Source organism: Rattus norvegicus, chromosome 1, assembly GCF_021556685.1.
Source record: "Rattus norvegicus strain SHRSP/BbbUtx chromosome 1, alternate assembly SHRSP_T2T, whole genome shotgun sequence".
NCBI lineage: Eukaryota > Metazoa > Chordata > Mammalia > Rodentia > Muridae > Rattus > Rattus norvegicus.
The window spans coordinates 6,776,437-6,800,618 of record NC_141534.1 but is presented as its reverse complement, the minus strand read 5'-3'; the positions used below and the strand labels follow the sequence as shown (position 1 = coordinate 6,800,618).

The following is a 24,182-nucleotide window of genomic DNA, read 5'->3' as shown; positions in this document are numbered from 1 at the left end:
CGGATGTAGATCTCTCCTGAGAGACACAGCCAGAATACAGCAAATACATAGGCGAATGCCAGCAGCAAACCACTGAACTCAGAACAGGACCCCCGTTGAAGGAATCAGAGAAAGGTCTGGAAGAGCTTGAAGGAGCTCGAGACCCCTTATGAACAACAATGCCAAGCAACCAGAGCTTCCAGGGAGTAAGCCACTACCCAAAGACTACATGGACTGACCCTGGGCTCCAACTGCATAGGTAGCAATGAATAGCCTAGTAAGATCACCAGTGGAAGGGGAAGCCCTTGGTCCTGTGAAGACTGAACCCCCAGTGAACAGGACTTTTGGGGGAGGGAGATAATGGGGGGAGGATGGGGAGGGGAATATCCATATCAAAGGGGATGCAGAGGGGTTAGGGGGATGTTGGCCTGAAAACCGATAAAGGGAATAACATTTGACATGTAAATAAGAAATATCCAATTTAATAAAGATGGAGAAAAAAGAAATGTAAATAGAGATATATCTAATAAAAAAGATGAGCTCATGTTTATATATACATTACATATGCTTTGATAAGTATCTCTTCAAATCATTTATATAACATGGACTGGATTGTTCTTGGGGCTTTTGGTTTTTGTGCTTTCTTATTGAGCTTGAGGCTTTCTTTATATATTCTAGGATGTCTACCCCTCCTCTTAAGGTCCCAATAATGAACTGAGACATGATTTCACCAAGGTCACTCTGAGGAACCAATACGTTTACTGGGATTACATAACAAAAGCAGGTAAGCGGTTACTTGGCAGGCACATGGGTTATCTTCCATGAAAGGAAAATCTTTACCCAGCAGGTACCATGGCTTTTTCATAGTTGCATATGTGGATACCATCCCTCAACACTCCCTGGACTACATACTCTAAGCTCTCCCTGAGGTCACATGCAATTAAAAGAAGAATTACATTCAACAAGTAGTATGGAGTGGCTGGATATTCTTGTGAGGGTTCTGTGATCCTTCCTGCCCCTCCTTCTATGAGGCAATGTCAAGAAGTGCATTTAGGATATTGGGCACAACTGAACTCACAATGATGGCTGTTTGGGCTGAAAGATGGTCATGTGTAAAAACAGTAATAATGGGTTTCTGGAAATAATTTATGTAGATATGCATGAAACATATTGTAGCACCTTAACTAAATTTGTTACATTATTGGTTCCCCTTGAAAGTGGTTACCTGTTTCAAAATTCAGTGAATTATGTCACCTTGTTCACTGATACTGCTATGTACATGAAAAATAGCTTCTTTTGCTAGAGTTTGGGTGTTCTTGTTTATTTGGGGAAATATTTTTCTGTTGATACATTCATTGCCTTGTAATTTTTTATCAACTGAAATTATTGATAGTTTTTTAATATTAAAATATTGAGGGCTTCTTTGCTATTAATATTTTAAGGATGGCTTTGCTCTGAAATTCTGCACTCTGCCCACATCTCTGACTCCAGAGGAAAACACCAAACGCCATCTGGAACCCTGGTGCACGGAAGCTCCCGGAAAGGGCAGCGCAGATCTTCCTGGTTGCTGCCGCCATGGAGAGCTCATAAGCAACACCCCATGAGCAAACTTGAGCCTCGGGACCACAGGTAAGACAAACCTTCCTACTCCAAGTGACCTGCCTAGTGAACTCAGGACACAGGCCCACAGGAACAGCTGAAGACCTGTTAAATAGGAAAAACTACATGCCCGAAAGCAGAACACTCTGTTCCCATAACTGGCTGAAAGAAAACAGGAAAACAGGTCTACAGCACCCCTGACACACAGGCTTATAGGACAGTCTAGCCACTGTCAGAAATAGAAGAACAAAGTAACACTAGAGATAATCTGATGGCAAGAGGCAAACGCAGGAATCCAAGCAACAGAAACCAAGACTACATGGCATCATCGGAGCCCAATTCTCCCACCAAAGCAAACACTGAATATCCAAACACACCAGAAAAGCAAGATCTAGATTTAAAATCACATTTGATCAAGATGCTGGAGGACTTCAAGAAAGACATGAAGAACCCCCTTAGAGAAACACGGGAAAACATAAATAAACAAGTAGAAGCCTACAGAGAGGAATCACAAAAATCCCTGAAAGAATTCCAGGAAAACACAATCAAACAGTTGAAGGAATTAAAAATGGAAATAGAAGCAATCAAGAAAGAACACATGGAAACAACCCTGGATATAGAAAACCAAAAGAGACAAGGAGCCGTAGATACAAGCTTCACCAACAGAATACAAGAGATAGAAGAGAGAATCTCTGGAGCAGAAGATTCCATAGAAATCATCGACTCAACTGTCAAAGATAATGTAAAGCAGAAAAAGCTACTGACCCAAAACATACAGGAAATCCAGGACTCAATGAGGAGATCAAACCTAAGGATAATAGGTTTAGAAGAGAGTGAAGACTCCCAGCTCAAAGGACCAGTAAATATCTTCAACAAAATCATAGAAGAAAACTTCCCTAACCTAAAGAGATACCCATAGACATACAAGAAGCCTACAGAACTCCAAATAGATTGGACCAGAAAAGAAACTCCTCCCGTCACATAATAGTGAAAACACCAAATGCACAAAATAAAGAAAGAATATTAAAAGCAGTAAGGGAAAAAGGTCAAGTAACATATAAAGGGAGACCTATCAGAATCACACCAGACTTTTCGCCAGAGACTATGAAAGTCAGAAGATCCTGGACAGATGTCATACAGACCCTAAGAGAACACAAATGCCAGCCCAGGTTACTGTATCCAGCAAAACTCTCAATTAACATAGATGGAGAAACCAAGATATTCCATGACAAAACCAAATTTACACAATATCTTTCTACAAATCCAGCACTACAAAGGATAATAAAGGGTAAAGCCCAACATAAGGAGGCAAGCTACACCCTAGAAGAAGCAAGAAACTAATCGTCTTGGCAACAAAACAAAGAGAAGAAAAGCACACAAACATAACCTCATATCCAAATATGAATATAACAGGAAGCAATAATCACTATTCCTTAATATCTCTCAACATCAATGGCCTCAACTCCCCAATAAAAAGACATAGATTAACAAACTGGATACGCAACGAGGACCCTGCATTCTGCTGCCTACCGGAAACACACCTCAGAGACAAAGACAGACACTACCTCAGAGTGAAAGGCTGGAAAACAACTTTCCAAGCAAATGGTCGGAAGAAGCAAGCTGGAGTAGCCATTCTAATATCAAATAAAATCAATTTTCAACTAAAATTCATCAAAAAAGATAAGGAAGGACACTTCATATTCATCAAAGGAAAAATCCACCAAGATGAACTCTCAATCCTAAATATCTATGCCCTAAATACAAGGGCACCTACATACGTAAAAGAAACCTTACTAAAGCTCAAAACACACATTGCACCTCACACAATAATAGTAGGAGATTTCAACTCTCACTCATTTCTAAAAGAGAGTGGAGTGGCTTCCTGGAACTGTTTCCAGTCTTTACTTTTCACATAGTATCCTATTCCTAGTACTGCTCTACAAGAATCATACAATTGTTTCCTTAGTTGGCAAAGTAGCTAGTGCCTTCCAGTGAGTATGTTCTCAACTTCTTTCTCATTTAATTATCTATTAAAAGCTACACAAGAGAACAATATCCATGAATTATTTTTTAAATGTTTTTTTTCCATTCCTCATTCCCATCAGGTCTGAGAATTTAGATGTTTTGTACTATCAGTGGAATAAATTAATAAAATAAAATACATCCAGAATATTTTGTTTTGGGCCCAGTACTGCATTTTGGTGCAGTGCCCCAGACTTGTCTGATGACTAGCTTTCTGCTGTTCTATGCATCATCTAATGGAATTCACATCCCATGATGTGATATGAAATATGCCCTATGAAGTATAGCAACTTTTATGAAATATGTCACCCTTTTTCTTTGAGGATGCTAGTTTAAATAGAATTATTTGAAATACTGTTTGTTATTATTTTATGGATACCATGAATTGTGTTAGCCAACAGATTACCCACATTGCATTGTCACAAAAAATTATAATACAAGCTGTGATGTCATCTCGCATTTTCCGCTTAGCTCATTCCTGTGTTTAGTTTTCACCGTGTGTTTTTTTCTCTGCTTTCCTCTGAGTTGATCTGAAGTTAATGTTCTGTTTGTGCTTTTCTGATAGTTTGGTATGTTTTATAAATCCCTTTAATTATCTTAAAGGTCTCTTTTAATCAGGTGCTAATACATATTTTAATTAGTGTGGTGATTTGAATATGCTTGCCCCAGGGGATAGCACTATTAGGAGGTGTGGCCTTGGAGTAGGTCTGGTTTGTTGGAGAATGCATATCACTGTGCGGATGGACTTTGAAGTCCTCCTCCTAGCTGACTAGAGGTTTGCCTTTGGAGCAAGATATAGAACTCTCAGCTCCTCTTGGGCTATGCGTGCCTGGACACTACCATGCTTTCCTCCATAATGATAATGGAGTGATCCTCAGAATCAGTAAGTCAGCCCCAATTAAATGTCCTTTATGAGAGTTGCCTTGGTCATTATGTTTCTTCACAGCAATGGGAATCCTAACTAAGATAGTCAAGTAGCAAAATGTTCAATCCATTGTGTATAGACTTTAATTGTTGTCATTTCTGCTTTTGAAAGACACCGAACCAAAACAGCATTTGGAGAATTAGTTACTGGTTGTTCTTTCAACCACTTCTTTATTCTGAAGAAGGAAATTTCTTTTCCTGGAGACCATTCCTTTATCCATGGATTGCCTACCTCTGGAAAATATGGAGTACTGCAGGGATGAACAAGCAAACCAAGCTGTTCTGTTCATTGTCCCTGGGACATTGCTTGAGTTGTTCCTTGATTTGAGAAGGGTGTAATGGAGAGCAGTCCTCCTATGATGGAGCTGAGAACTGCCAGTGATCATACTTCTGCCACATGAAAAGAGCCTGGCTCAGGGAAAGAAAAAGCTGTCACAGAGTAGAGACAGCAAGGAAGGAAGAAACAAATGAGAAAGAGACATGGCATTATGCAACTTCCTGGGGATAACTTTATGCAGTACTTCTGCCTGCTGTGTTTTGACTCTGTTCAACCACGTGAAGTAAGATGTGAAATCTACTTATGGAATCATGTCACACTGGGAAGTTTCAAGTTCGGAGCATTCTGGCGTTGGAAGTTAGAAACACTCAGACCAAACAAAGCCACACAGCATTCCTAGTTAGTTCTCTCAACTTTTTGCTTGTAGTTTAAAAAGTGAACTTTTCACCTTCTGCTCCTGCTTCCATGCCTTTACTCTGTTGTCATGTGTAATGACACTTTTGGAATTTTGTTTTCTTTTTTGTAAAAAAAGGATTGTAAGCATATATTTTAATTTTAATCCCAGGTGTGGGATAGAGGACTGCTTCAGATTAGCCACAAGAGCTAGCTATGATTTGCCTGTGATCAGGCGGAGGGTGTGCTTTTGCTATCTGCAGATAGTTTCTGCAGTTGTATGCCGTTTGGAATTGTGGAGACTTTTCAGAGGTTATACAAATGCTGGGGCCCCGAGAGGTGGCAGTGGTGGGATGGGTATTCAAATTTCTGAGACATATGAGCACATCTCATGAAAATCACCACAATATCTGTATCAAACAGAAAACCCCTATCTGAGTGTGTGGAGTGGAAAAAAAAACTTAACTTTAGGCTTAGCAGCTTCAGATCTCCTTGGTTTATAACCAGACCAAGTTCCTCCATCTCTCCCAGTTCTACCTTAGTTATCTTGTAAAAACAGTAGCGTCCACTTTCACAGTGATAGTATAGAAACTATATGTAAAGCCCTGAAGCAGTGCCTGAGTGTCTCTAACTTCCACACAGCCCTCTGGATCCAGAACCTGCCGGGAGAGAACTGGTCTCCCAGGAGTGCTCTCACTACTAAGCCCACAGGTGAGAGCCCACTTTTGTTCTACTGATTGTCCAAAGAGGGACCTGCCAGGAGAGGAGCACAGGGCACAGGAACCTCAGAGCAGCCTGGGACAGGACCCTTTCAGGCTTCATCTGCACCCAGATACAAATTGGAAAAGATGTCAAAATATCACTTTTTGAAGATGATATGAGAGTATACTTAAGTGACCCCAAAATTCCACCTGAGAACTCTTACAGCTGATAAACAACTTCAGCAAAGTGGCTGTATATAAAACTAACTCAAGCAAATCAGTAGTCTTTCTCTACTCAAAGGATAAACAGCCTGAGAAAGAAATTAGGGAAACAACACCCTCCACAATAGTCACGAATAGTATAAAATACCTTGTTGTGACTCTAACCAAGCAAGTAAAGCTCTGTATGACTAAAACTTCAAGTTTCTGAAGAACAAAATCAAAGATCTCAGAAAATGGAAAGATCTCCCATGCACATGGATTGGCAGGATTAACATAGTAAAAATGGCCATCTTGCCAAAAGCAGTCTACAGATTCAATACAATTCCCATCAAAATTACAACTCAATTCTTCATAGAGTTAAAAAAAAGCAATTTGCAAATTCACTTGGAATAACGAAAATCCCAGGATAGCAAAAACTATTCTCAATAAAGAACTTCTGGGGGAATCACTATCCCTGACATCAAGTTGTATTACAGAGCAATCATGATACAAAAAACCAAAACTGTATGGTATTGGTACAGAGATAGGCAGGTGGATCAATGGAATAGAATTGAAGACCCAGAAATGAACCCACATACCTGTGGTCACTTGATCTTTGACAAAGGAGCTAAAACCATCCAGTGGAAGAAAGACAGCATTTTCAATAAATGGTGCTGGTTCAACTGGAGGTCAGCATATAGAAGAATGCAAATCAAACCATTCTTATCACCAAGTACAAAGATCAAGTCTAAGTGGCTCAAAGACCTCCACATAAAACCAGATACCCTGAAGCTAACAGAGGAAAAAGTAGAGAAGATCCTCAAACACTTAGGCACAGGGGAAATTTTCCTGAACAGAACACAGATGGCTTATGCTCTAAGATCAACAATTGACAAAGGGGACATCATAAAACTGCAAAGTTTCTGTAAGGCAAAGGACACTGTCAATAGCACAAAACAGCACCCAACTAAAAGTTCTTCACTAATCCTACATCTTGATATATATATATCTATATATATATTAGACTCTAGAGAACCAAATAATCTTATTAAAAATGGGGTACACAGCAAAACAAAGAATTCTCAACTGAGGACTATTGAATGACCAAGAAACACCTAAAGAAATGTTCAACATTCCTTAGTTGTCAGGGAAATGTCAATCAAAACAACCCTGAGATTCCACCTCACACCACTCAGAACAGCTAAGTTTGAAAACTCAGGTGACAGCAGATGCTGCCAAGGATGTGGAGAAAAAGGAACACTCCTCCATTGTTGGTGGGATTGCAAGCTAGTAAACCACCCTGGTAATCAGTCTGGTGTTTCTTATGTCCAGAAAATTGGACATAGTGCTACCTGAGGACCCAGCTATATCACTCCTGGGCATAGATCCAAAAGATGCTCCAACATATAACAAGGACACATTGTTAATAGCACTTTGTTAATAGCACTATGTTAATAGCAGCTTTATTTATAATAGCCAGAAGTTGGAATGAACACAGATGTCCTTCAACAGAGGAATGGATACAGAAAATGTGGTACATCTACACAATGGAGTACTACTCAGCTTTTAAAAACAATGGTGTCATCAAATTCTTAGGTAAATGAATAGAACTAGAAAATATCATCCTGAGTGAGGAAACCCAATCACAAACACATACACACGGCATGTATGCACTGATATTAGCTGAAAAGCTTGGAATACCCGAGATACAATTCACAGACCATATATATGAAGCTCAAGAAGAAGGAAGACCAAAGTATGGATGCATCAGTCCTTCTTAGAAGGGGGAACAAAGTACAGGAAGAAATACAGGGACAATGAGTGGAGCAGAGACTGAAGGAAAGGCCATCCAGAGACTGCCCCACCTGGGGATCCATCCCATATGCAGCCACCAAACCCAGTCACTATTGCTGATGCCAAGAAGTGCTTGCTGACAGGAGCCTGATATGGATGTCTCCTGAGAGGCTCTGCCAGAGCATGACAAATACAGAGGGAGATGCTTTCAGCCAACCATCAGACTCAGCATGGGGACTCCAATGGAGGAGTTAGAGAGAGGACAGAAGGAGCTGAAGAGGTTTGCAACCACATAGGAAGAACAGCAATATCAACCAACCAGACACCCCAGAGCTCCCAGGAACTAAACCACCACCAAAGAGTACACATGTGGGGGGTGGGGGCAACTCATGGCTCTAGCTGCATATGTAGCAGAGGATGGCATTGTCTGGCCCTATGAAGGCACTTTTCCCCAGTGTAGGGGAATGCCAGGGTGCTGAGGTGGAAGTGGGTGGCTGGGAGGGGGAGCATCCTCATAGAAGTAGGAGAAGGGGAGATGGGAGAAAGGGAACCTGAAATGTAAGTACCTAAACTATCCAATACAAATTAATAATGATAAAAAAGATATTTCTGGATTATTTATTTTTCAACCTGATGTAAACTCATCTTGTTCCATCTTGTGCTTCTCTTCCTCATTCCCGTTTCCTTCCCTCTCCTTCTTCCTTTCCTACTTTCTCTCTATTTAAATCTTTAATCATTAGTGGAGGTAGAATTAAACAACTACAGTAACTATCTACTCAATGCCTACATATTCCTTCAGTCGTTGTTGTACACATAGAATTAAGAAACGGTTTCCAAATGATTTCTAAGTATGCAGTAGGATGTGAACAACACCTACAATTAAAAGCTGACACCATTTCATAAACTGTCAAATGAAGAATCCTTGATCCAGAAGCAGAGGGTGCCACTCCCTTAGTCTGGTAGTTTTGGGACAATCTGCTGCAGTTTTGTGCAGTTTAATCTTCAATGATTTTAGGTCAACTGCAAGCAAATGTTTGAGAAAAAATAAAATTAAAGAAGGATGGGCTTACTTTGGTTCACAGTTTAGAGGGATCTAGTCAACCATAGTAGCAAGAGTGGCTTGGTTTGTTGGTCAGTTGGCCTTCTCTTTTTTGCTGCCGTTTTCACATGTGGTCAGGCTTGTGAGAGGAACCAGGTCTTTCATATCCCGCAGCTCATATTGTGAGAAACGAAGAACCACAAAGGCATATTTCTTTAGATTTATTCAAGGTGTTTAATGCAGAGAACAACTGGGTGGTAGGCAGAGGACAGAGGCCTCTGATTTAGCCATCACCTGTAGAACTTTTAAAAAAATTAACAGATTAAGTTTCCACATGTTTAATAGTAGAAAAAAAAAACAGCACTATCCTCTTCTGCAGCTAGGGCAGGAAGTCACTGAATTAGCAGCGCTGTCTTCTTCCTCTTAGACTCTGCAGTATACCCTACAAAGTGGTACATAGTTTTTAGAATATTGAAGGAATAAAAAAATCACTGGTCCTTATTTAGAGAACATTTCTCAGAATAGCAAGATGAAACAATCATTAAGTAATTGGACCATGCCTTTCACTGATGTAAAGGTTAAGAGACAAAATGAATAGACATAATTATTTGCTCCCAGGAATGAAGTATAAGTAGAAATAATCTATCACAATAGTATTTTGTTCTCAGTTCTAGAAACCAGAGTTATTTCATTTGTAAAGAATATTCAGTCTCAGTGCAAAGTTTTACAATTTAAAAGGTACAGTGATGTGTGTGTGTGTGTGTGTGTGTGTGTGTGTGTGAACAACCTCATACGGTTGCTATCTGGTGTCTGTCACACTCTCAGGCTACTGTCTGAGTTGTCTTCAATTATGTCACTAGTCATTGGGAACTTTGTACAAAAAGAAAATGGTGATTATAGAAGTGATACATGTTTATGAAAGTAAGATTTTTAATGAAGTTAGATTTCAAATTGCAATGACTACTTTATGAAACAAACCACCAATTTTCTTGTTTAAGGCAAAATCAGCAAGTTTGAATTAGTTTGTAGAATTTTTGCCTACATATATATTTCCACCTCATCGTTTTAAGTCTTGCTAGCAAGGAAGGAGTGGGCATAAAGTGCTGTTCTCAACAGCATAGTTCAGGGGACATGAGGGAAATTAATTTACAGCAATTAATTACTTCCTGTTATTTTAGGATAGAGCCAGTCAAACTTCGGATAACACTTCAAAGGTGTTTCGTTTTGATTTACATTACAAATGTATCTTTGTAACTTCAAGTATTTCCCGGTCTCTCAGTATTTTAACTGAGTTTCAAAGGTAGAAACAAGAATAACGTAACATTATACTGTTAACATTAACTGTGGTGATTAATTTTATCCTATGCCATACCAACTTGGTATGGCATTCTAGATGTTTCTGTGTAAGTGTTGTTTTAGAAGAGAGTAACAGTGAAATAGATCAACTTTGAGTAAAGCAGATCACCTACCACAAGGGAGGTAAGTCTCATTCAGCCCACTGAAGGCCCCTAGTAGGAGAATAACTGACTTCCACAGAGGGAATTCTGCCAGGCAATGCCCTTAAAACTCAGACTGCAATTTGACGCTTTGAGTCTACAGCTGCCAGACTACCCTGAAGTTTTAGTTTTTAGACTTCCCATGTCTCCAGTCATACAATGTAGTTCCTTACTAAAAATCTGTCTCTGTCTCTCCCAATATACGTATCATGCATATAGTTTGGTTCTATTCCTGTGTCAGAGCATGGTTAACGAACGGAGTCATGTGAGGAGAATTCTGAGTACCTGTGAGAAAAGTCCAAGAAAACAAGACAGGAGTCATGTGACCTCAGTTTCTTCAAAATAAGGAATTGTTCTTGGGGTATGTTTTCATGCATTCTTGAAGTGTAGCAGATGGGAGTGAGTTTACTTCATATTACTCATTATTGCTTGTTGACGGTCTTCAATTAAACATCTATACTTTATATGCCTTTATGAAAAAACATGTTTTTGCCACTTGAAGCTTGTTCTTATGATTGTATGCAGCTTAAACTCATAAGAACTTTACTCAGGTGACCTTTCCTAACCCGAAGAGTATAAATTGCCTGATGCTTTGAATAAAGTTGGCCACTGCATGATGCTTTAGTCTGCCTCAGTTATTGACTCCATTCTCCCAGGTCCCATCGACTGCTATAACAGTGACACTCTTAGAGTCCTGATGAAGGTGATGGTTACTGGAATCTGAATAACTTGAGGAGATGCTATGCCAGGGAGGTTTCATTTTATTTATCTGCTTTAATGATGTATACAACACACAAAATATCAAAAATGGAAAAGCTTGCACATTGCAGATGCTCAGCACTTCAAAGTCCCTGGACATGTCCTCAACATGGAAGAAGGGATAGGAAAGGAGACAAATACTGCCATTATGTGATATAAGCACGAAAAGGAAAAGTAAACATTAAAGCTCTCCCTTCAGGCTCGAGACCCCATATGAACAACAATGCCAAGCAACCAGAGCTTCCAGGGACTAAGCCACTACCTAAAGACTATACATGGACTGACCCTGGACTCTGACCTCATAGGTAGCAATGAATATCCTAGTAAGAGCACCAGTGGAAGGGGAAGCCCTTGGTCCTGCTAAGACTGAACCCCCAGTGAACTAGTCTATGGGGGGAGGGCGACAATGGGGGGAGGGTGGGGAGGGGAACACCCATAAGGAAGGGGAGGGGGGAGGGGGATGTTTGCCCGGAAACCAAAGAATTATTATTAAGTATTAAATAAATTAAAAAAAAATCTCCCTTCAGCCCCTTTTGTAAGAGCAAGAGTCAGTTTCTGAGGGTAGAGACCTTTTAGACTAATCACCTTCCCAGGGTTCAAACTCAACATTGTCCTATTTCGGGTTAAGTTTCAGCATGAGTTTTAGAAGTAAAACATACATTCCAAACCGTTACATCCAGGGATTATTTTCACTTAATTCTAAAATAAGACATCTTTGTATCCCAGGAAATTTACCTACACCCCTGCACTGCACTTACTGGTCCTGCATCATGGATGTGATGTCAGGAAGCTACACACCTCACATACCATGGAGTCCTACAAACACTTTTAACTTCCCCCTCCCACTAGGGAGGGATGGTGAAGCAGGCAGTAAATCTGCAGAGAGAGCTTCTGGTTCTCTTTTATCTCTTTGCCAGCCATGCCCATATGTCACTGTTTACCTGTACAGAAACACGAGTTCCTTCCTAGAAACTGATATTATTCCAGATCCTCTAGTTGGTAGAAACCATTGCTAAAAAGACAATGGATCATCAATTAATCAATTATTTAATAGTTTCCAGGCATTTGCTGAGTGGCTATTCTGCTGATATGTGTGTGTGTGTGTGTGTGTGTGTGTGTGTGTGTGTGTGTGTGTGTGTGTATAGTGTATATGCAGTGGTACCTGCAGAAATACAGGTTATTTGTAGAATGAGCAGTTTTACCATCTATACCAGTACAACAAATAAAAAGAGACACACGATAGTTAACACATTAACCCTAATATACAGATACCTAATCATTAGGCATGTCTTCCTCTACTCTTGGTCGAGTTTCCCATAATTAGTTCTATGAGTAAGAGGGCCCTGTGCTGTTTTACATCTAAGTATCTTTAGTTCAGAGTCAAAGACAAGAGTGTAATATTACCATGCCTACATATGCAGCATGCCCTAGGGAGAACGGAGTGGAATGCACAGGCCAGTCTGGATTTATGATCCAGGAGTCAGTCTCCAGTTAATTAAATTCAAAGAGAGGAAAGTAATGCTTCAACAAAATTATGTCTAAATCAGGGAGGGGTGGTGGGGAAACCCACCATACAGAAGTTGGCTTCTCTTCAAGCATCTGTCCAATATACAGCCCTAGGAAATTGCTTTGTGTAAAGAGAGAGCCCAGTGCAGAAATGAAGTCAGAGGGGGCACGCCGGTATGTTTAAAAAAGAAACAATTCCTTTCATTTCCTCAGAAATCAATGGAATATTATCCTTCCAACGGAGCCAGTGGAGGAGAGGATTCTGGGAGATGCCGGGAGTCTTTGTCATCAGTGGAGGAACAAGGGGAAGAATGTCGACTGTTTCCCTTTCCAATCTTTGCTCTCCTTCATGAGGACTGAGGGTGAGGGTAGGATTGTTTGACTTGCAAGCTGCCTTGTATACAATCTGCTTGGAAAGTGTTTTGTTTATAACCCGGAACTGTGCCAGCTTCCATGAATTCCTTTCCTTTTCTTTCCTAACATGAAACACTGGCTGTCCCTCATCTCAGTAGCCTCTGTTCACTCGTCCATCTTCTGATTTTTCCTGGCTTAGACTCTCACAGTCAACTACAATAAAAACAGACTGAACCTCTGTTTGTCTGACGGTAGTGAAATAAGCTTTTATCCTCTGTACTGGGCATAAGGTTTTTCCAGCAATTTGTTAAACATATCTGTTAAGTAGAAAGTTCTGAAAGATTCTGGGAATTTTCAGCAATCAACTCCAGAGTTTGGGGGCGATGTAATATGATTTTTATTACAAAATAGGAGTCTGACATTTAATTTAATTAGTTCTCAGTGTTAGTCGTTCTCTTCTGATTATTATGTCTCTGTGAGCTATGTCAGTCATCTAAGCTGGGTAGATGCCTTTGTTCCTACAGCTAATATGTCAATGCACAGTCCTTTGTGTTTAGAACAAATTCATTAAAAATGTATTTTAATACACATGGTTGCAAGGAAAAATCATTTGTGATCATAAAACAACTTTTTTTTTAGAAACAAGACAAATAAGCCATTTCCTTCTAATAGCATTATAAAACATTCCACAAATGTGTGACAAATATTGAAAACTTTTTAGTATTAATTTTTTTGAGAATTTCATCCATAATTTTCCTATATTTACACCATTTCTATTCTTTCCAACTATCCCTATTGATGACCCCTTTTGCATAATTATTATTGTTGCCTACACACGTATATTCACACACACAGAGAAACATATTTGTATATACATGTTTTTAGAGCTGGAATACTTGGGTTTGAAAAATTGTTCTTTCTCTCTCTCTCTCTCTCTCTCTCTCTCTCTCTGTGTGTGTGTGTGTGTGTGTGTGTGTGTGAGTGTGAGTGTGTATGCATGAGTGTGTGTGTGTGAATGAGTGTGTGTGTGAGTGTGTGTGTGAGTGTGTATGTTTGCTTGCTTCCCAGATGTAAACCTGGGAATATGCATGTAGAATGTGCCAGAGGTTTCCTTTGTTGCTTTTCACCTTATTTTACCATCTTGTCTTTTAAATTTAAATGTACTTTTTGGTGTTTTCAATTGAAGTAGAACTACATTATTTTCTTCCTTCTTTCCTCTCCTCTTCCCAACTACTCCCTGTTACCCTCCATCAAATGCCTTAATGTCTCAAGTTGATAGACTCTCAAAAAATATTTAGGCTGTCAAAAAAGACTTTCTTTAGACAAGTATGGTATGTACTCTCTTATAAGTGGATATTAGTCATGAACTGCAGGAGAACCAGACCCAAGGAAACTAAGTAGCGAGGAAGGCTAAAAGGAGGGTTTCTGAATCTCACTCAGAAGGGGAAATAAAAAATAGACACGGCAAAGGGTGTGCAGAGGAAGGGAGGGAACTGAGTAGGAGAACAAAGTGGAAACTTAAGGGCTCTTTGGAAAGTCATTTGTGTTGTATGATGTTTTGCTGGGGTAGACACAGGAAAGAACGCTTTAATGAAGTAGACACAGGTTAAAGGCTAAGGCAGACTCATGAAGGGACATTCATTTTACTGAAGCAGACACAGGTGAAGGGATATTTTGCCAAAGCAAGCATGTGAAAGTACCCACGGTGGAGAATTCTTCGCTAAGGATACACATGTATTGGTCTGCCTTATATTGTGTAGTTAAGCTCCATTCGATGGGACTTCATACAGGAAAACACACCAAAAAAAAAACTTCTGGTGGTGCGTTGGGGCTTTTTGTCCTTTCCACAGACTCAGGCTGACTAACAGCTGTTAGCTGAGACAAGACACATGATGAGACTAGCCCGGTGGAGGAATGTAGAAAGGACTCAATGGACAGTGATGGGAGTTTACTTGGCTTGCTTGTATAGCTAAACTCTTCTTGCTCTCAAGTCTTTGTTGATCTTCACTTTGCTGAGAGAGGCACAGCTGAGAACTCTGGTGTTCTTGCTGGCCCTGGGCCCTCCTGTTGACTCATGCTGATTTGGCTGAGGCATGGCTGTTCCTATTAGGTCCTACCGCTGCAACTGCTACCCCAACACTACTGAACTGGGCTCTGGGTGTATAAGGGAACAAATAGATCCAGCTGCCACAGCTGACCTGTTGATTTCCTAACAATGCAGATGGGATTTGCTCCAAAGAACCACTTCTAAACAGGTTCACTTTGCCCATATCTTTTCTTTCCCATTACCTCTGCTGAGTATTGGGCTAGAAGGGAGGTTAAAATATTTAAGAACTGGGGTTGGTGAGATGGCTCAGTGGTAAGAGCACTGGCTGCTCTTCCAGAGGTCCTGAGTTCAATTCCCAGCAACCACATGGTGGCTCACAACCATCTGTAACAGGATCTGATGCCCTTTTCTGGTGTTTCTGAATAAAGTGATAAGTAAATCTTTAAAAAGAAAAAAAGAAAAAAAACATTTAAGAACTATCATTAAGAATAAGTTAGATTTTTTTAAAATGAAGTTACAGAAGAGGAAAGGGAAGGGAAACAGGAGGGATCCAGTGTGGGGAGAATTGAGGAAGGGAGAGAGAGAGAGAACTGGAATTGGTGGTGGTGGTGGTCATCTCTGGGAAAAGTTAGAAATTTAGAACAATGGGAACTCCCAGGAATCTATGCAAGTGATCCTAACTAAGACTCTTAGCAAGAGAGCATATGGAACTTCCTGTAAACAGGCAAGGCTTCCAGTGGAGCGACAGGGACATGAACATAACCACAAAACTTTCAACCCACAATTTTCCTGCCTATAAGATGTGCAGAAATAAAGAGGGAGCAGAAATTGAGGGAATGGCCAATGAATGACTGGTCCAACTCGAGACTCATGCCATGACAGAGAGCCTACTCCTGACACTATTAATGATACTCTGTTATGCTTGCAGACAGGGTCTTAGCATAACTGTTATCTGACAGGCTTCACCCAGCACAGCTGATAGAAACAGATGCAGAGACCCACAGCCAAACATTAGTTGGATCTTGAAGAGTTTTGTGGAAGAAGGGAAGGAAGGACAGAAGCTGCCAGAGAAGTCAAGGACAACACAAGAAAACCTACAGAATCAACTAACCTGGGCCCATAGGGCTCACTGAGACAGAGCCACCAACCAGAGCACCAAGGTCCCCTACACATATGTAACAGATGTGTAGTTTGGCCTTCATGTGGGATCCCTAAAAGCAAGAGCAGGGGCTGTCTCTGATTCTACTGCCTGCCTTTGGATCCCTTTCCTTTAACTGGGCTGCCTAGTTTGGCCTCATTAGAAGATGCACCTAGTCCAGTTGTGTCTTGATATGCCAAGACTGGCTGATATTCATGGGATGCCTCTCCTTCCCTGAGGAGAGACAGAGTGGTATGGAGGAAGGTGAGGGGAGTGGGGGACTGGGAAGATACCAGGGAGGGGAAGCTTTGATCATGATGAAAAGTAAATGAATAAATTAATGAAAAAGACTCAATTTTTTAATTTTCCTGAGATGTTATCTTTAATTGATTATTAATTTATTGAAACTCATGATTACTTGATTACCTTTTTCTTCTGGAGTAATTATATCACCTCCTTTTGGCAGGTCAACCAAGCTCAGGATGATGATGTTAGCCTCTGCTTTATGTAACTTGGCACAGTTTTATGCCAATTTACCACAGACTAGAGTCACCTGAAAGGAGGAATCCTCATCTGAGAAAAATGCCTCCACAATATAGGGCTTTCAGCAAGCCTATAGCACGTTTTCTTAATTAGTGATTAATGGGGGAGGGCCCAGTCTATTGTGAATGGTTCTATCCCTGGGCTGGTGGTCTTGGTTTCTATAAGTAAGCAGGCTGAGCAAGTGATTGAGAGCAAGGCAGTAAGCAACACCCCTGTATGATTTCTCTATCAGCTTCTGCCTCTAGGTTCCTGATCTTCTTAAATCCCTTCCCTCACATCTTTCAATGATGAACTGTTTATATGGAAGTATGAGTGAAACAAGCCCTTTCCTCTCCAAGTTGCTTTGTGCTATGGTGTTTGTTCACAGCAATAGTAACTAAGACAACCCCTAAGGCAGACAAATACCTTTGAGGGATTTTTTTTACACTAAATACCACAGACTCCTCTCTCCTTTTTCTAGCTAAAAATTTGTGATGGAACCATTTCTGCATACTCTGTCTTCTGCCTCAACCTTTCAACCCTGTACTCTCAACTTCTTGAACTCGACATACCCAAAAGTGTGTGTCATCTTTCTTTTAAAAACTGTGACCTTGAATTGAGCATGCTCAGAAATGAATTACACGACTGAGCATGCTCAGGAATGAATTACACGACTGAGCATGCTCAGAAATGAATTACACGACTGAGCATGCTCAGGAATGAATTACACGACTGAGCATGCTCAGGAATGAATTACACGACTGAGCATGCTCAGGAATGTCCCCACACGTGACGCTGTTCCTTGTATGTGTGTAGGCTGTCAGAGTCAGCACCTGTGCCTTCTTTGCTTAACCGGGGCATTGTCTGGACACATCTCCTGAGCTCTCCTAACCTGTCTGCTTCAGGTGAGGCTTCAGGTGAGTCAAGGGAAAGGCAAGCAGGCCTGGTCATAGAGACAAGAGCTTAATGACAGTACATGTTGTCCTCCATCCATTTCTAGCTGGCCCTCAACACACTAGGTGTTTAAGATGATGCACTCCCTCATTTACATTTGCTTGCTTAAGGTGATTTAAGAGATTTTGAGATGCACTTTAAGAAAGTTCTAAAATACTTATTCCCCTCACACTGAAATGCACTACCACACAGTCTTATTTTTTTCCTAAAGTAGAATCTGATTTATTTCCTTTTATACCCCAACCTCAACTTTATGCCTAGATAGGAAACTTACAAGTTGGTCAAAGCAGAACTATGATACATTTGAACCATGCTGTGGAGTTTTGATCACAATAAAAAGTCGACATCATGACTCAGCTATTAAAAACAATGACTTCAATGAAATTCATAGGCAAATGGATGGAACTGGAAAATATCATCCTGAGTGAGGTAACTCAGTCACAAAAGAACACACATGGTATGCACTCACTGATAAGTGGATATTAGCTCAAAAGCTCTGATTACCCAAGACACAATCCATAGACCACATGAAGTTCAAGAAGAAGGATGACCAAAGTGTGGATGCTTAAGTCCTTTGTAGAAGGGGGAACAAAAATATTCATAGGAGGAAATACGGAGACAAAGTTTTGAGCAGAGACTGAAGGAAAGGTCATCTAGAGACAGCCCCACCTGGGGATCCAGCCCATATACATATAGCCACCAAACCCAGACAATATTGCTGATGCCAAGAAGTGCAGGCTGACAGGAGCCCGGCATAGCTGTCTCCTGAGGGGCTCTGCCAGAGCCTGACAAAAACAGAGGGAAATGAAGGACAGGGAGGTGGGAAGGGGTGGGTGGATGGGTGAGGGAGCACCCTCATAGAAGAAGGGGGTGGGATGTGGGTTTATGGATGGGAAACTGGTAAAGGGGATTACATTTGAAATGTAAATAAAAAAATATCCAAGAAAAAGGAACGTCAACATGGCTGAATACTAGGTTTGTTTTGTAGATTTTTTTTTCCTCCATTATTTTCAGTAGCGCTTTCCCAACAATAAAGCAATGTCTTAGTTAAGGTTTCATTGCTGTGAAGAGACACCGTGACCAAGGCAACTCTTAGAAAAGCAAACATTTCATTGGTGCTGGCTTACAGTTTCTGAGGTTTAGTCCATTATCATCAATTCGGGAAGCATGGCAGCAGACACAGTAGTGGAGGAATCAAAACATCTTGATCTGAAGGCAGCCAGGAGGAGACTGTGATTCCACACTGTGTAGAGCTTGAGCTAAAAAGCGACACACTTCCTCCAACAAGGCCAGACCACTCCAGTAAGACCACACCTCCTAATAGTGTCACTCTCTATGGCCAAGCATTGAAACACTTGAAACCATGGGGATCAAACATACTCAAACCACCACAAGCAATAAGAAAACAAAATAAAGACTTGAAGTCATCGTATCTGATCAAAAGTTGGATAGACTCCCACTGTCTCTGCAACACTGGCTTTCAGGTCCAAGGCACAGTCTCATCTATCTAACAAGGCCCCCTTGACAAAGGATCAAAGTACAGTGTGGATCTGTGTTTCTTAAAAGCTTCTTTAATTTGGGGTTAGCCTAGCACATGCCATATTGCATGACTAGCCTCTTACATGGAGAGGATGGTTAGGTCACTAACCCTACCCAACTGTTATACACACCGATCCTAACCTGGCCAAGCTTTTGTGCAATTTATACTCCAGAGAAACTGTGGTTTGGCATTCTTGTTGTGTTATCATACCAAGAAGTTTGTCATTAATAACTTAAATACTCTGGATCTAATATCATTAAAAATAGAAGCAAAAAACCCAGGATCCTAATTCTATCAAGTGAGTCATGTCTTATTTTTGCCAACGACCCCCAGGGAACATGGCTAACTAAGGCTTATATCCTATAAGAGCCACGCATGAATTTCCTAATGGGTCATGCAGAAAGGCGTGGAAATCTGTGGCTTGGGAGCAGCTTGTGAGTATTCTTGCTGTGGCCACTCCTTGCCAAGCAACAAAGCATTTTATTCATGGCCATTCCTTGCCAAGCACCAAAGCATTTTACTCATAACAGAACAGTCTTAAGAGCACAGGCAGAAAACAGTTAAGAAATACTAGCAAATCCCTTTATCTTAAGACTCTTTTTCCTTTTCACAAAAATGTCAATACACTTCTAAACGTGTTTTTTATAACTTACTAAATCTGTTCTTTGATGGTGTCATACATTGTCTTAGGGTTCCATTGCTGTGAAGGGACACCATGACCAAGGCATCTCTTATAAAGGCAAACATTTAACTAGGACTGGCCTAGAGTTCTAGAGGTTCAGTCCTTTATCATCATGGCAGGAAGCGTGGTGGTGTGCAGGCAGACATGGTGCTAGAGGAGCCAATAGTTCTACTTCTTGTTCCACAGGCGGCAGAGGGAGACCGTCTTCCCCAGGCAGCCAGAAAGAGGCCATCTTTCCCACTGAGTGAAGCCTGAGCATAGGAAGCCTCAAAGCCGACCTACAGTGACACACTTCCTTCAACAAGGCCACACCTCCTCCAATAAGGTCACATCTCCTAATAATGCCACTCCCCATGGGCCAAGCATTCAAACACATGAGTGTATAGAGGCCAAACCTATTCAGGCCACCACATACATGTATGCAATACATTGTGATTACTCTCACCTCCCCAACATCTCTTGTTTCCCTTACCTCCATCAGTTTCTCCTCCTCCCTAACAACTCCATTTCTTATACATGCCTTTTGTTATTTTTGGTGAACCACTGAGTTTAACCAGACCCATCTATGTGACTGTGACTGTTGAACCGTCCATTGGAGCCTGGTGAGTTCACACAACTGAAGACAACAAATGCCATACCCCAGAACACACCAGGAACCATTAGTTCAGGTAAGTGCTAAGTCCATGCGATGTTCTCCATTCATGGTTGACTGCTCTCAGGCCATCTTGGGCAGTTCTGAGGCAGACAGCCACAGCAGCTGTGAGAGATGACTGCAATGGCTGTGTCATGCCCAGAAAATGCTATTTTGTGGCTCCCTTTTCTAACTTTCTACCCCCTCAGTGTTCCCTGGGCCTTAGAGGTATTGATATGAATGTTCTGTTTAGGACTTAGTACTTGGCTGTATTTATTGTCAGAACCTTAAAAAGCTATGGATCTCTACCTTCAGCACAGCTCATTGTAAAACGAAGCGTCTCTAAGTCTGAGATTATCAGCTCTCTATGGATACACACGTCCGTCTTGGGCAACCAAAAGCAAATTGGGGAGGGATAGATTTACTAGCTTTGACTTTCACATCGCTGTTCATCATCAAAGGGAGTCAGGACAGGAGCTTAAAACAGGGCAGAATCTGGAGGCAGACGCTGATGCAGAGACCACGGAGGGATGTTGTTTACCGCCTGGCTCATCATGGCTCGCTCAGCTTGCTTTCTTGTACAACCCAAAACCACGAGCCCAGGGATGGCACAATGGGCTGGGTCCTCCCCAGTCAATCATTAATTTTAAAAAACGCCACACTGGCTTGCCTACAGCCTGATTTTATGGAGATGCTTACTCAATTGAGTCTCTCTCCTTTCTGAAGATACTAGTTTGTGTCAAATTCACATTAAATCAGCCAGTTTAGTATCTGCAGAGGTAAAATTTGGAATATATATATATATATATATATATATATATATATATATATGAATGAACAGGTTTGGAAATTAAGGTTCAGTGAACGCATATTTACCTCATGCTATGGTCCCACTTACATGACAACTTTTTGCCTTTTTCTGTAATCTGTTCCCATTCACCCAATTTTTATACTTAATCTTAATCCCATCTGTTTTGTTTTTGTTTTTGTTTTTGTCTCTGGGAGTTTTTCAAAGACTCTTTCCCCCAACCCAGTGCCTTTTCTCCTCCACATTGGCCCAATTCCCACTCTTTGTCGGGGGTTCATGTCCTGCTGTTTTAATCACCTGCCACTAGGTGTGGAACTTGCGGCCTTACAGACTTTCATATTTGTATGTTGCCTGACTGTTCTTACTGCTTCCTCTCACTAGTATGGCTTCACACAGCCCATTCAACCTGGCATCATGAAAAAAATGACGTAACACTTCTTAGATTGGGTTATTTTAGGCAGCAAATTGGAGTACAATGGAAAATTTATCTTGGTTCTCTCATAAAATTGACATTCTATATCATCACCTAATTTTATATCTTCACCTCTTTCATGTGTTATGACTTGAATACAGATTTATCTTCAAAATTAGGAAAATACACGAGCGGATGCCATCCATCGTAAAAATAACATGTTTTCCAGATTAAATAAAGAACACTAGATTATATGATCCCAGAGTTAAAGACTTTCTACCTTATGTGTTTTAAAATAATGGTTCTGAAAATAAAAGTTCAAATACATTGAATATATTTGGGCAACATGTGCAAAAGCATAATGGATAAAATTAGGAATATTCTTACTGAAGGAAGCCTGTTGTAACCCCTGAGCCTTTAGTGACCTTTGGTGGAAACTCTGCAGCCGGGATGTTCAGGGTAAAGTTAAAGATTGAGACAGGAATAATCTAAACCCTGCTTAGGTTTAGCTCCTTTCTTCCATGGACTGTGTGTAGTACACAGCCACAGTACAAGTTCTATGCCTCGTTTCTCTATATGTGGCCACTCTACACCTCTGAAGGATTCACCACTGTCCGGGGCTCTAAGTACTCAAGCGAAGTAGCTTTGTCAGTTCAGAAGAGATCTACAGACATCCTAACAGTCTTTCCTCTCAGTATAGAGGTGGACAAAATGAGCTCCAGAGAGGCCAAGAAGTCCTCTAAGGTAGCAGAGGTGCTCGTGGCACACAGGTCCTGGTCCCCTTTCTCAGCCTTTTGCCTTTTGTGTCCTGTCACTTGAACTGGGTCACTTGCAGTGCCCTATGCTTTCCTCCCAAGTCTCTGAGTTACTTTGCCTAGCTCATCATCAACAACTTTCCTGTAGCTTTTCAGTGGGAAGAAACATAACTCTGATTGATAACTGTTCTTAGAACAGAAATTTTACTTTGTTGTTTTTTTAATCACTGAATATTTTTATTAATTTATTTTGTATTAATGTATAACATTTTAACTCAATAACTTTTATTATTATTATTTAATCATTTTTTACAGTCCAGCCTTTATCCTCCTCCCAGTCCTCCCTTTGACTGTTCCCCATCCCATACCTCCTCCTCCTCCCCAGCCCCCATCTCCAGGAGGATGTCCCCACCCATCTGCCCCATCCCACCAGACCTCTAAACTCTCTGGGGCCTCCAGTCTCTCCAGGGTTAGGTGCATCTTCTCTGACTGAACCTAGACCCAGCAGTCCTCTGCTGTATATGTGTTGGGGGTCTCATATCAGCTGGTGTATGCTGCCTGGTTGGTGATCCAGTCTCTCAGAGATCTCAGGGGTTCAGGTTAGTTGAGACTGCTAATCTTCCTATGGGTTTGCCCTCCTCCTCAGCTTCTTCCATTTTTTCCCTAATTCAACCACAGGGACCAGCAGCTTCTGTTGGTTGGGTGTAAATATCTGAGTCTGACACTTTCAGCTGTTTGTTGGGTCTTTCAGAGGGCAGTCATGAAAGGGTCCTGTTTGTAAGCATACCATAGCATCAGTAATAGTGTCAGGCCTTGGGGCCTCTCCTTGAGATGGATTCCAAGGTCACTGGACCTCCTTTCCCTCAGGCTCCTTTCCATTTTTGTCCTGCAGTTCTTTCAGACAGGAACAATTCTGGGTCAGAGTTTTTGACCGAGGGATGGCAACACCATTCCTTCACTTGATGTCCTGTCTTTCTACTGGAGGTAGATTCTATGAGTTCCCTCTCCCCATTTCATCTAAGGTCCTCCCTTTGAGTTCTGAGAGTCTCTCACCAGGTCTCTTGTACATTCAAGAGACCTACTTCCTATTCAAGAGACCATCTCCTACTTCCCAAGGTTGCCTGTTTCCAAGCACAGTGGCACACAGGAATTTTACTTTTAAAAAATGGAATAATTTGGAGTTAACTTGTACAGTTTGGGTAGTATTTTTTTTCAATAAATGATAAGGAATAACTTGAAAATAATAAAATCAGTATTGATAGTGGCTTAGTAACCCTTTCTAAATAGAAAAAAGAGATATAACAAGGTAGACAAATTTCTTTTTTCTTTTTTTTAACTTTGACCACCTAACAAAACCGCAGTATTGGACATGAGAAACCATCCTTTCAGTTGTTGATGAAGGCTGTACAAGGGACCCCCAAACATTCAGCTTATTGTTGTTGCCCTTGGCTGCTTCCGCTCACAGAGGTAGAAGTTAAGTCACTATTGCTAAACACAACATGCACTTCAGAAACAGGGCCCAAAGACCCGTAATCTGTATGCAAGTGCCTACTCCCTGAGGAGTAGTTTTCAGGGTACTAGAAGGCACCATCCAAACTTCCAAAGGAGGGAGACAATCAGTGGTCCTACTCAGTTATGATTTCTATGAA

General features: G+C 41.0%; 1 long non-coding RNA gene across 2 annotated transcripts in view; it reads left to right on the top strand.

Annotated features, from left to right (window-relative positions):
- The window catches only part of LOC102547024 (uncharacterized), a 49,268-nt gene that overhangs the window by 15,791 nt on the left and 9,295 nt on the right, over positions 1-24,182 (top strand). Inside the window, exons 2-6 of one of the 2 annotated variants that reach the window (XR_015644583.1) lie at positions 658-763; positions 1,422-1,608; positions 12,904-13,052; positions 17,568-17,668; positions 20,114-20,595. This is a non-coding gene — a long non-coding RNA (uncharacterized LOC102547024). Of the gene's footprint in view, positions 1-657; positions 764-1,421; positions 1,609-10,644; positions 10,787-12,903; positions 13,633-17,567; positions 17,669-20,113; positions 20,596-24,182 lie in introns of those variants that run through there. The other variant, XR_015644584.1, reaches the window with a different exon arrangement.